Raw genomic sequence first — 11,175 nt, 5'->3', positions numbered from 1 at the left:
GTAAGTGAGGGACCTTTGAAGATAAATTGATGCTGTCCTTGCAATGAGGACACTTCATTTTGGGACAGTCAGACAGAACCCCAAGCCCTTGGATGGAAATGAAACTTAGGAGCTGAATTAGGAGGCTCCTGGCAACAGCTGGGCTTTGTCCCAAACGGGAACCTTTCTTTCACTCGGGCAATAACTAGTTCATTATCCAATAGCTGTGGCTGAGCATCTACACACTCAAGGACTATGTAAATGGATAACAGGGTGTGTGCTGGGTGCTTTTAATTTTTTAAAGTTATATTTTGCTTCTGAACATTCATTTCTCCTTCTTCCAGGACTCCCCAGTGCATTTGGGAGATTACCTCAAGCCCACTGGGTTCTGTGTTGGTGGGAGTGAAATTCAAGGCACCAGCCTCCTGTAAAGAATCTGAAGTCTCTCTCTGCCTCAGAGGTGCCTCAATGGGTATCTCTCTTCTAGGGTATGAACCTTGGGAAAGTGATGTGAAGGCAGAAGGGACCCTTGGAGGCTATTTATCTCAGAGGCTCACTCACCAGGCTCTCCCCATAAAAGATCCTGGCCATCGTTCCCACAGCCCAGCCTGGAGCTCCCCCAAGACCAATCCATTAGCCTCCTACAGACTGTGAGCTCCACATCCCTTTCCAACAGATTCACTTTCGTTCACATGACCCAGAATCAATTTCTGTTGCTTGCACCCACAAACTCTGACATGGGATGAGGGAAAATAGAAGACTCCAAGTCAGGAACAAAGGGACCACCGATGTGGCCGATAACCCTCCCCTTCCTTGCTGCCCTGGAAGGCGGGGGAGGCTGTGGGAGAGAAGTTCCTCTCTACTTCCCTGCTCCACATGCAGATGCGGGAAGGCCCGGGGCTCATTTGCAGAAAAACTCTAAGTCTACGAGAAATTCTACTTCTAGAGAAGTAGTGGGTATGGCATTTGCTCTGTGAGTTCTTTGAGGGGGATTCCAACAGGAGACATTCATTGTGGCAGAGTTAACCCCTGCCCCCTGAAAGAAATAGCAAAATAATTGGAAAAAATGGGATGGATGGTTATTTTTATAACGTCACAAATCTGGGCACAACTAATGTCCATCAAATGGAGATAAATTATGATTCAAATATACCTATCCATATATGTATGTGAGTGTGTATACACGTGTATCTTCTGAGAAGCAGATGCCAAGAGGAGATTAAATGTGTAAGGGTTTTGTTAGGAGAGAAAACACCAGAAAGTGATGCAAGTTTGACCCCATAAAGAAGAGAGTGAACAGGCAGAGGCAAAGTGTCCTCCACTGCCCGTCCCCTGCCCCATCGTCTGAGGCAGGTTTGGCAAGCCTGCTGGGGATCAGAGGCAGCTGCTGGAGGAACCCTGAGCCTCTCAGGGTACAACTGTGTCAGCACGCTTGCATCTTCCATCCTTGGCTGGAGCAGCCGTGGAAAGTGTGGCCTGTGGTCAACGCAGTGCTGGCTTTCAGAGGATGGCAGCTAGGGTCCCTGAGGTCACAGGTCTACAAGGTGTAGTCTCACAGCTGCCACCATATATATGCGCATGTATATATGTTATATATATATATATATGCTTATCTATGCATTTCTGTGTGTGTGCATTCATTAATGTACAACATTTAAAATGTTGAAGTAAATGTAGCTCTTGTTGGAGCCCTGGGGGTGCCACCCCAAATTGTGCCTCAATGGCATATTGATTATTTATTAAAGTTACTTAAGAAATGGCCAATGCAAGAGGGACACTCTGACCCTCCTTCCTGCCTCCCTAGAAGCAGGAAGTAAATCTCTCATATGAAAGGTGCACTCCCTGCAACTGGAGGTAGAAGAACACCCTATCACCAGAGACAGGGAATTCAAAGCCAAGGAGCCTGTATAGACAAACCTTCTTACTTCTTTCATTCACTACCTCAAGCCCCAATTCTGTTTAGATTCTTCACTAACTGGGCACCCAAAACCTGAATTTCTTCATCCTGTCAATTTTTCCCAAATTTATTGTTTCTTTGTCTAAAAAGTATAAAAGCTTCTATGAGACCTGCGTGTGCATGAATTAAATTGTTTCTTTTTCTCCCGTTCATCTGTCTCATTTCTGTGTATTATTAGTCCAGCCATAAGAACTCAAGAGTGGTAGGGAGGAGATTCCCCATCCCCTACATTCTCAACCTGTAAAGAACCACAGCATGCCCCCTCAAAACTTCCTGTTACTGTGGAAGCAAGTATTCCAGCACCTTGGGAAAGAAGGAGCCGGAGCTGGCCGTCCATCCTGAATTCGCAACTTCCCATTTCAGTCCCACAACCAAGTCTTTACCTGCTCTGCTCACGGATGGGAGCCTTGCCTGACTTCCCCAGAAGGGTCCCCATTATACTGGACTCATGTTGGAAAACTCCTCCACAAGTTGTTCCCAGCAGCGTAAGGACAGGAAGACTTATCTCAGATTCCATCTTTTCCAATAACAGTGGAGGAATGGCTATTACAATACCACTCCAAACTCAATTAGACCAAGTGCATTCTAACGAAAGGCTGTTTAAATTCATTTCCATAAAATTAATTTTTAATTCCAGAAATTAGGTTTAATGGAAACCAGTGATGCTTTGGGATGCTGTGCTCCCTGGACAGCACCCTCCTTGCAACTCAGAAGCACCAAAGCGTGATTCAAGGGTCTGCCATTTTGCACCTCATGTTATTAAAAATCAGGAATCCTAAGACACTGCAGAGGGCTTTCTGAATCCTGACCTCAATGAAGATCACAGTTACAATTCCAAGAGAGACGAACACCTTTAAGACACATATTTTTACTTGTTACACACAAAAAACTGGAGAAGAGTGTTCTCCCCCCACAATGATGCTATGTACTGCCATCAGTTGTTTTCATTTTTTGGGGTTCTTGTCCAACCTTAACTTGCATTTTAACCTAATTTTTACATAATAGTAATCATACTATAGATAAGATTGTGTATCCTTTCTTCATTAAGTATCTAATCATAGAAATTTTAATATGTTGCTACATAGCTCTCATCTTTTATTTTTTTGTTTTTGGCCGTGCAGCATGTGGGGTCTTAGTTCCCTGAACAGGGGTAGAACCCACACCTCTCGCAGTGGAAGTGAGGAGACTTAACCACTGGACTGCCAGGGAAGTCCCTCTCATCTTTTAATTTTTAGTGACTACCTAAATATTCCATAGAGGAATGTGCCATAACTTACCCAACGAGTTTCCTCTTACTGGTCATCTGGGTTTTTTTCTATTATAAGTGAGATTGCCATGAGCTGAGGGATGAGGTTATGAACTAGTTTTAAAGACCTCTGGGGAGGATTTCAGTGTTACAGTTCTATGTGTGATAAAGCTCTTAATGTCAAAGAAGTATTTCCAAGCATTTATAATCCTCCCTCACATTATAACCGAAAGGCCACTTTCATTCTCTTTTCTCCCTCCTCTGAATTGTGACCTTTCACAGACAATTCCTTTCACTACCACTTAGATATAGTACCAATGACATGCATACAACTTAACCATAGCTTCTTGCCTTCTCAAAAAAAACAAAAAAACAAAAGTAAAAACCATACAGCTAGCTTCAGTAGAATTCTCCCCCAAGTTGGCCCATTGACCTAAAATTTTTTTTTTTTTTTTTTTTGTGATACGCCGGCCTCTCACTGTTGTGACCGCTCTCGTTGCGGAGCACAGGCTCCGGACGCGCAAGTTCAGCGGCCATGGCTCACGGGCCCAGCCGCTCCGCAGCATGTGGGATCTTCCCGGACTGGGGCACGAACCCGTGTCCCCTGCATCGGCAGGTGGACTCTCAACCACTGCGCCACCAGGGGAGCCCTGACCTAAACATTTACACAAATAAAAAATATAAGAGAGCAGGTGTGTGTGTTACTGGGCATTATTTTATTAAAAATGAATAGAGGGATATTCTACAATTCCGGTTCAAATTTTAAACCTGAATTTGACACATGTGCAAACACAGATTTTACCCGAACAACACCCACTGCCTTTGCTCTCCTGGTGTCTCTCCTTAATTAAGAATTTTTCAGTCAACAAACGTTTTTGTGCATCTACAGTGTGCTAGATACAGATGATACTAGGGTGAGGAAGACACCACCCCTGCATATTGGCATACTATTTTATAGCTTATGTTAACAAGGTACTTTCCCTACATTTAGCCTTCTCAACAGAACTGTGGGTGGGTATGGTTATAGTTGAGGAAACGAAGGTTCAGAGACCATTGTCCAAAAACTGAAAACACAACAGTCACCCAGGTTGATCAGTTCTAAATGCCATGAACTTTCCACTAAAGCACGCAGTCTCTCCCTAAGGCACGGAACACAGTCAACCTTCCTGTATCTGGGACAGCATAACTTCATAAAACTCTCTAAGGATCAGGGCTGGGATCACTTCCCTGCTGGGCTGATACTTAAACAGCTGCTAATTAGCACCGACTGTGCAGGGCCAGGGAGGGGCCAGGAGAAGGGGGGGCAATCCAGGGTGCTGCCTCCAAAGGGCGTGCAGAACGTCTTGGCTTGAAGTGAGCATGAGAAGAAAAACCACAAAACACAGAACTGATATGTTGCTGAGAATACTGGTTTATGAAATCTGTGATGCTGTCGCTTGTATCACACTATTCTTTTCTGTATTACTCAGAATTATTTTGTTTACCACTATTATGCGTTGACTTAGTCCCCCTAAAAGATATATTGAAGTCCTAGCTGCACGTAAATTCAATGAAGATAGAACATGCCCTCACACCATGCACAAAAATAAACTCAAAATGGCTTAAAGACCTAAATATAAGACAAGACACAATAAAACTCCTAGAAGAGAACATAGGCAAAACATTCTCTAACATAAGTCATACCAATTTTTTCTTAGGTCATTCTCCCAAGGCAATAGAAATGAAAACAAAAATAAACAAATGGGAGCTAATCAAACTTACAAGCTTTTGCACAGCAAAGGAAACCGTAAAAAACAAAACGAGACAAAACGAAAAGACAACCTATGGACTGGGAGAAAACATTTGCAAATGATACGAACAACAAGGGCTAATCTCCAAAATACATAAACAGCTCCTACAACTCAACAACAAAAAACCCAATTAAAAAATGGGCACAGGCTTCCCTGGTGGCGCAGTGGTTGAGAGTCCACCTGCCGATGCAGGGGCACGGGTTCGTGACCCGGTCCGGGAAGATCCCACATGCCGTGGAGCGGCTGGGCCCGTGAGCCATGGCCGCTGAGCCTGCGCGTCCAGAGCCTGTGCTCCTCAACCGGAGAGGCCACAACAGTGAGAGGCCCGCGTACCGCAAAAAAAAAAAAAAAAAAAATGGGCAGAAGACCTAAAGAAGACATACAGATGGGCAGTAGGCATATGAAAAGATGCTCTACATCACTAATTATTAGAGAAATGCAAATCAGAACTACAATGTGGTATCAATTCACAGCAGTCAGAATGGCCATCATTAAAAAGTCTACAAATAACAAATGCTGGAGAGGGTGTGGAGAAAAGGGAACCCTCCTATACTGTTGGTGGGAATGTAAGTTGGTGCAGCCACTATGGAACACAGTATGCAGGTTACTCAGAAAACTAAAAATAGAATCACCATATGATCCAGCAATTCCTCTCCTGGGCATATACCCGGACAAAACTGTATTTCAAAAACATACAAGTACCCCTATGTTCATAGCAGCACTATTCACAATAGCCAAAACATGGAAACAACCTAGATGTCCATCAACAGATGAATGGATAAACATGTGGTATACAATGGAATACTACTCAGCCATAAAAAAGAACAAAATAATGCCATTTGCAGCAACATGGATGCAACTAGAGATTATCGTACTAAGTGAAGTAAGTCAGACAGAGAAAGACAAATACCATATGATATCACTTATATGTGGAATCTAAAATATGACACAAATGAACCTATCTACTGAACGGAAACAGACTCATAGACATAGAGATCAGACTTGTGGTTGACAAGGGGGAGAGGGTGTGGGAGAGGGAGGGCCTGGGAATTTGGGGTTAGTAGATGCAAACTATTACATTTAGAATTGATAAACAGGGACTTCCCCGCTGGTGCAGTGATTAAGAATCCACCTGCCAATGCAGGGGACACAGGCTCAAGCCCTGGTCCGGGAGGATCCCACATGCCACGGAGCAACTAAGCTCATGTGCCACAACTGCTGAAGCCTGCGCGCCTAGAGCCCATGCACCGCAACGAACAGTAGCCCCCGCTCGCCACAACTAGAGAAAGCCCGCGCGCAGCAATGAAGACCCAAAGCAGCCAAAAAACAAATCAATTTAAAAAAAGAAAAAAAATTTTTTAATTGCAAAAAAAAAAAGAATGAATAAACAACAAGGTCCTACTGTGTAGCACAGGGAACTATATCCAATCTCCTGGGATAAAACATAATGGAAAGGAATATTTAAAAAAGAATGTCTATATGTGTAAAACTGAGTCAATTTGCTGTACAGCAGAGATTGGCACAGCACTGTAAATCAACCATACTTCAATTTAAAAAAATATGGAAAACAAAATACGTTGAAGTCCTAACCCCCAGTACCTCTGAAGGTGACCTGATTTGGGAACAGGGTCGGTGCAGATGTGATTAGTTAAGGTGAGGGCAGCCTGGGGCCCAGTGGGTCCTAATGCAGTGCGGCTGGTGCCCTCATAAGAAGAGGAAGGATAGACACAGGAGGAAAATGCCACAGAAAGACACACTCACCCCCCCACCCATACACACCGCCACCCCCATAGCCACACAGACACAGCGTGAAGCCGCCTCTGGAGGGAGGAGGCACAGGGCAGACTCTGCTACTAGAAGCCCAGGAGCACCGGGACTACCAGAAGCCAGGAGAGGCAAGGGAAGGGCCCCAGCCAGAGATCTCCGGAGCACAGCCCTGCCAGCTCGTTGACCTGAAGTCAGAACTGCTGGATAGAACTGTGAGAGAGTAAATTTCTGTTGCATTAAAGCCACCCAGTTTGTGGTACTTGGTTATGGAAACTGTTACAACAGCTCAGAATTAAACTACGTCCCAATGCCTCCTTCTTATTTGTAAGCTTCATTTGGTACGTAAAGTGCTCTTGTAGTTTCATTTGGACAAAGATTGCTTTTTACCATATGTCACTTCTGCAAACAAACAAAAGCAAAATGTTAGTAAAATAAATTGGTTAAGAAGTTCCTCAACTCCTTCACAGATGGTGTCTAACTCAGAGTTGTCCGTGTCTGTGTTTTCCTCCGTGCCATCCAGCACGTTGGTGGTCAGCCTTTCTTGAGAAAATGCCTCACTCTTGTCTCCAGGATTTTCCTTCAAGCTGCCCACACCTATTCCGCACGTTTTGTTGCACCAGGGGAGGCAATGAACATTTTGTCACTCTTGGCATTTGCAGAGAGCTGTTGTAAGATGCACTTAGGAATAGATGGTGTATGATAGTTTTTGCTTTTCTAGACTTTCTGATGGTAAACTTTTCTTTTTTAATTTAATTTATTTTATTTATCTATTTTTGCCTGCTTTGGGTCTTTGCTGCTGTGCACGGGCTTTCTCTAGTTGCAGCGAGCGGGGGCTACTCTTCGTTGCAGTGCGCGGGCTTCTCATTGCGGTGGCTTCTCTTGTTGTGGAGCACGGGCTCTAGGCACACGGGCTCAGGAGTTGCAGCACACAGGCTCAGTAGTTGTGGCTCGTGGGCTCTAGAGCACGGGCTCTAGAGCATAAGCTCAGTAGTTGCGGTACACGGGCTTAGTTGCTCCGCGGCATGTGGGATCTTCCCAGACCAGGGATCGAACCCATGTCCCCTGCGTTGGCAGGTGGATTCTCAACCACTGCACCACCAGGGAAGTCCTGATGGTAAACTTTTGAGGGGTTAATCACAGTGGAACTTCTCTCAGTTTGCCTCACGCCGGGACTGGAGACCCTGAGAAGTGGACTGGGAGACAGTCGTCTATGGGAGCGATGAGGTTTTGTGGGCAGAGCCCTGGATCGGGGTTAGGAGCTCTGGGGTAGGCCTGAGGTGTAGCCATGGACATGGGTTTGAAACCGGCACCTGCCCCTAACCCTGTGTCTTTGAGCATCATAGCGATCTTTCTGAGACTCAGTTTCCTTACCCCTAAAATGGGAATCATAATTACCTCTGAGGGTTGTTTTGAGAAATGAATCATGACAACTGCTGTGACACACCCAGCACAGTGCCCGGCACATGGCAGGTCAGGTCCCACAAATGCCAGTTCCCTTGGTCGGTCCTCTAGTCGGCTGTCCTGGACCCGGGTGCACATCAAATCACCTGAGAGCTTTAACAATCCCCACCCTCAGGCCACACCTGGACCCAAGCAGACGCTCTGGGGCTGGGGCCGAGCATCGAGGTTCTTCAGACTCTCCACGTGGCCCCGCCCTGCACCAAGGTTGACTCTGTCTTAGAGGCCGGTTTTCTTCCTCCGTAAAAGACCTGCCTCCACCTCTGGGAACTGTGATGAGGCTCTGGCCGGATGCGGGCTGTGGAATCCTCACTTGGTAAAGAGCTCTGCAGACGTGGGACTCATGCCATCACCTTGCTGAAGGTTTCACCCCAAGGTGGGGCGGGGGGATGCCCACTGCCCTCAGCCGGCACCCCTTCCACTGCCAGGCCTGGCTCTTCCTCCCTTTCTTTCTGTGGAAGGATGGGGTCAGATTGGATCATTTATTCTCTAACTGGGCTGAACAGCTGAGTCACCGGGGTGAGCCGCTTCTTAAATTAAAAATTATTTTAAAACAGAGAAGTAGGAAAGAAGAAAAGAAAAAACATGATTTCCCCCTATCTTCCCATAATTCCTGTCGACACTAAAAAGAAAAAATAAGGCAGCACATGTGCATGATTAGAAAATAAAAGAGGTCCAGAAAGTTACATGATGGAAAGGGAACATTTTATCCTTCCCTCCTGTTCTCGGCTCACAAATAGCTCCCCTCAAAGGTAACTGCTGCTAATAATTTCTTGGGAGCGCTTCCAGGAAATGTTTATACATACGCTCTAATACACATATATACAGAAAGAGGGAAATTTTGTTAAAATCAGTGTACTTAGCATGATCCTTTTACAGTGTAGTGAGTTGAATGTTCCCTCAAAATATATATCCCTCAAAAATTTTTTTTGAATTTTATCTGTCTATATCTATCTTTCATCTATCTATCTATTGATCTATCTATCTATTAACTATCTATCTACCTATCTATCTCTCTATCTATCTATCATCTATCTATCTTTTGGGCCACATGGCTTGTGGGATCTTAGCTCCCCGACCATGAATCAAACCTGGGCCCTCAGCAGTGAAAGCACGGAGTCCTAACCACTGGACCGCCAGGGAATCGCCCTCCCTCCAAATTTTATGTCCACGTCCTAAACCCTGGAACCTGAGAATGTGACTTTATTTGGAAAAAGTGTCCTTGTAGATGTAATTATAGATCTTGTGATGAGATCATTCTGCATTATCTGGGTGGGCCCTAAATCCAATGACACGTGATCCAGAACAAGTATCCTTACAAGAGACACAGGAGAGAAACACAGAGGAGAAGCCTCATGGAGGTGGAAGCAGAGAGGAGAGGGATGCAGCCCAAGCACAGGAACGTGACAACCAACAGAGGCTGGAAGAGGGGGAAGGATTCTCCCCCAGAGCCCCTGGAGGGAGCACTGCCCCGAGGACACCCTGATTTTGGACTTTTGGCCTCCAGGACTGTGAGAGACTAAATAGAAGTTGTTTTAAATCGCCAAGTTTGTGGAATTTGTTACGGTAGCCATAGGAAACTCATACAACATAGCAAATTTAAAAGAGAGATTTATATATACACATACATATATACAATATCAATATATAATAACCATATGTTTAATATCTAAATATAGATATTATATAGTATATAACTAGCAGACTTACATATATAATACGTATGTTATAATCTATATATTTCTACATATCTGTAGTTATATCTATTGTAATATAGATATAATATCTGGTGGTATCTTTTAAATTTACTATGAAAGGATCATGCTAACTATGTATACTATTCTTTTCTTTTTTAATGAACATAATAAAGCTTTTATTTTTTTCCGCATCTTTATTGGAGTATAATTGCTTTACAATGTTGTGTTAGTTTCTGCTGTACAACAAAGTGAATCAGCTATATGTATACATATATCCCCATATCCCCTCCTACTTAAGCCTCCCTCCTACCCTCCGTATCCCACCCCTCTAGGTGGTCACAAAGCACCGAGCTGATCTCCCTGTGCTATGTAGCTGCTTCTCCCTAGCTATCTATTTTACATTTGGTAGTGTATATATGTCAATGCTACTCTCTCACTTCGTCCCAGCTTACCCTTCCCCCGCTGTGTCCTCAAGTCCATTCTCTACATCTGCATCTCTATTCCTGCCCTGCCACTAGGTCCATCAGTACCTTTTTCTTTTTTTTTAGATTCCATATATATGTGTTAGCATACGGTATTTGTTTTTCCCTTTCTGACTTACTTCACTCTGTGTGACAGACTCTAGGTCCATCCACCTCACTACAAATAACTCAATTTCGTTTCTTTTTATGGCTGAGTAATATTCCATTGTATCTATATGCCACATCTTCTTTATCCATTCATCTGTCAATGGACACTTAGGCTGCTTCCATGTCCTGGCTATTGTAAATAGAGCTGCAATGAACACTGGGGTCCATATTTCCTTTTGAATTATGGTTTTCTCAGGGTATATGCCCAGTAGTGGGATTGCTGGGTCACATGATAGATCTATTTTTAGTTTTTTAAGGAACCTCCATATCGTTCTCCATAGTGGCTGTAACAATTTACATTCCCACCAACAGTGCAGGAGGGTTCCCTTTTCTCCACACCCCTCCAGCATTATATATACTCTTCTTAACAAAAACTCTTTCATTCCCTTTAACAGATGCATATTATTTCATCATGTGGTTAAAGAAAATTTCTTTATTTCGTCACCTGTCGAAGGATGCTCTGGTTGGCGCATCTTTTGTCGTTGTTATTTTGCCGTTCCACTGAGTGCTGCAGTGAATGTCTACACACACAGAGAGGTGATGTTTCTAAAGTATGTCATCAGGATAAATTACAGGCAGTGGGATCGCTGGGCTGATGAGGACAACTTTAAATTTTCATCAGGCAGTTACTGCCAAATGCCCTCCAGAAAGT

The sequence above is a fragment of the Delphinapterus leucas genome, chromosome 15 (genome assembly GCF_059928025.1).
Source record: "Delphinapterus leucas isolate spDelLeu-1000000601 "Yukka" chromosome 15, BTC_Dleu_Yukka2, whole genome shotgun sequence".
NCBI lineage: Eukaryota > Metazoa > Chordata > Mammalia > Artiodactyla > Monodontidae > Delphinapterus > Delphinapterus leucas.
This window is presented reverse-complemented; position numbering follows the sequence as displayed.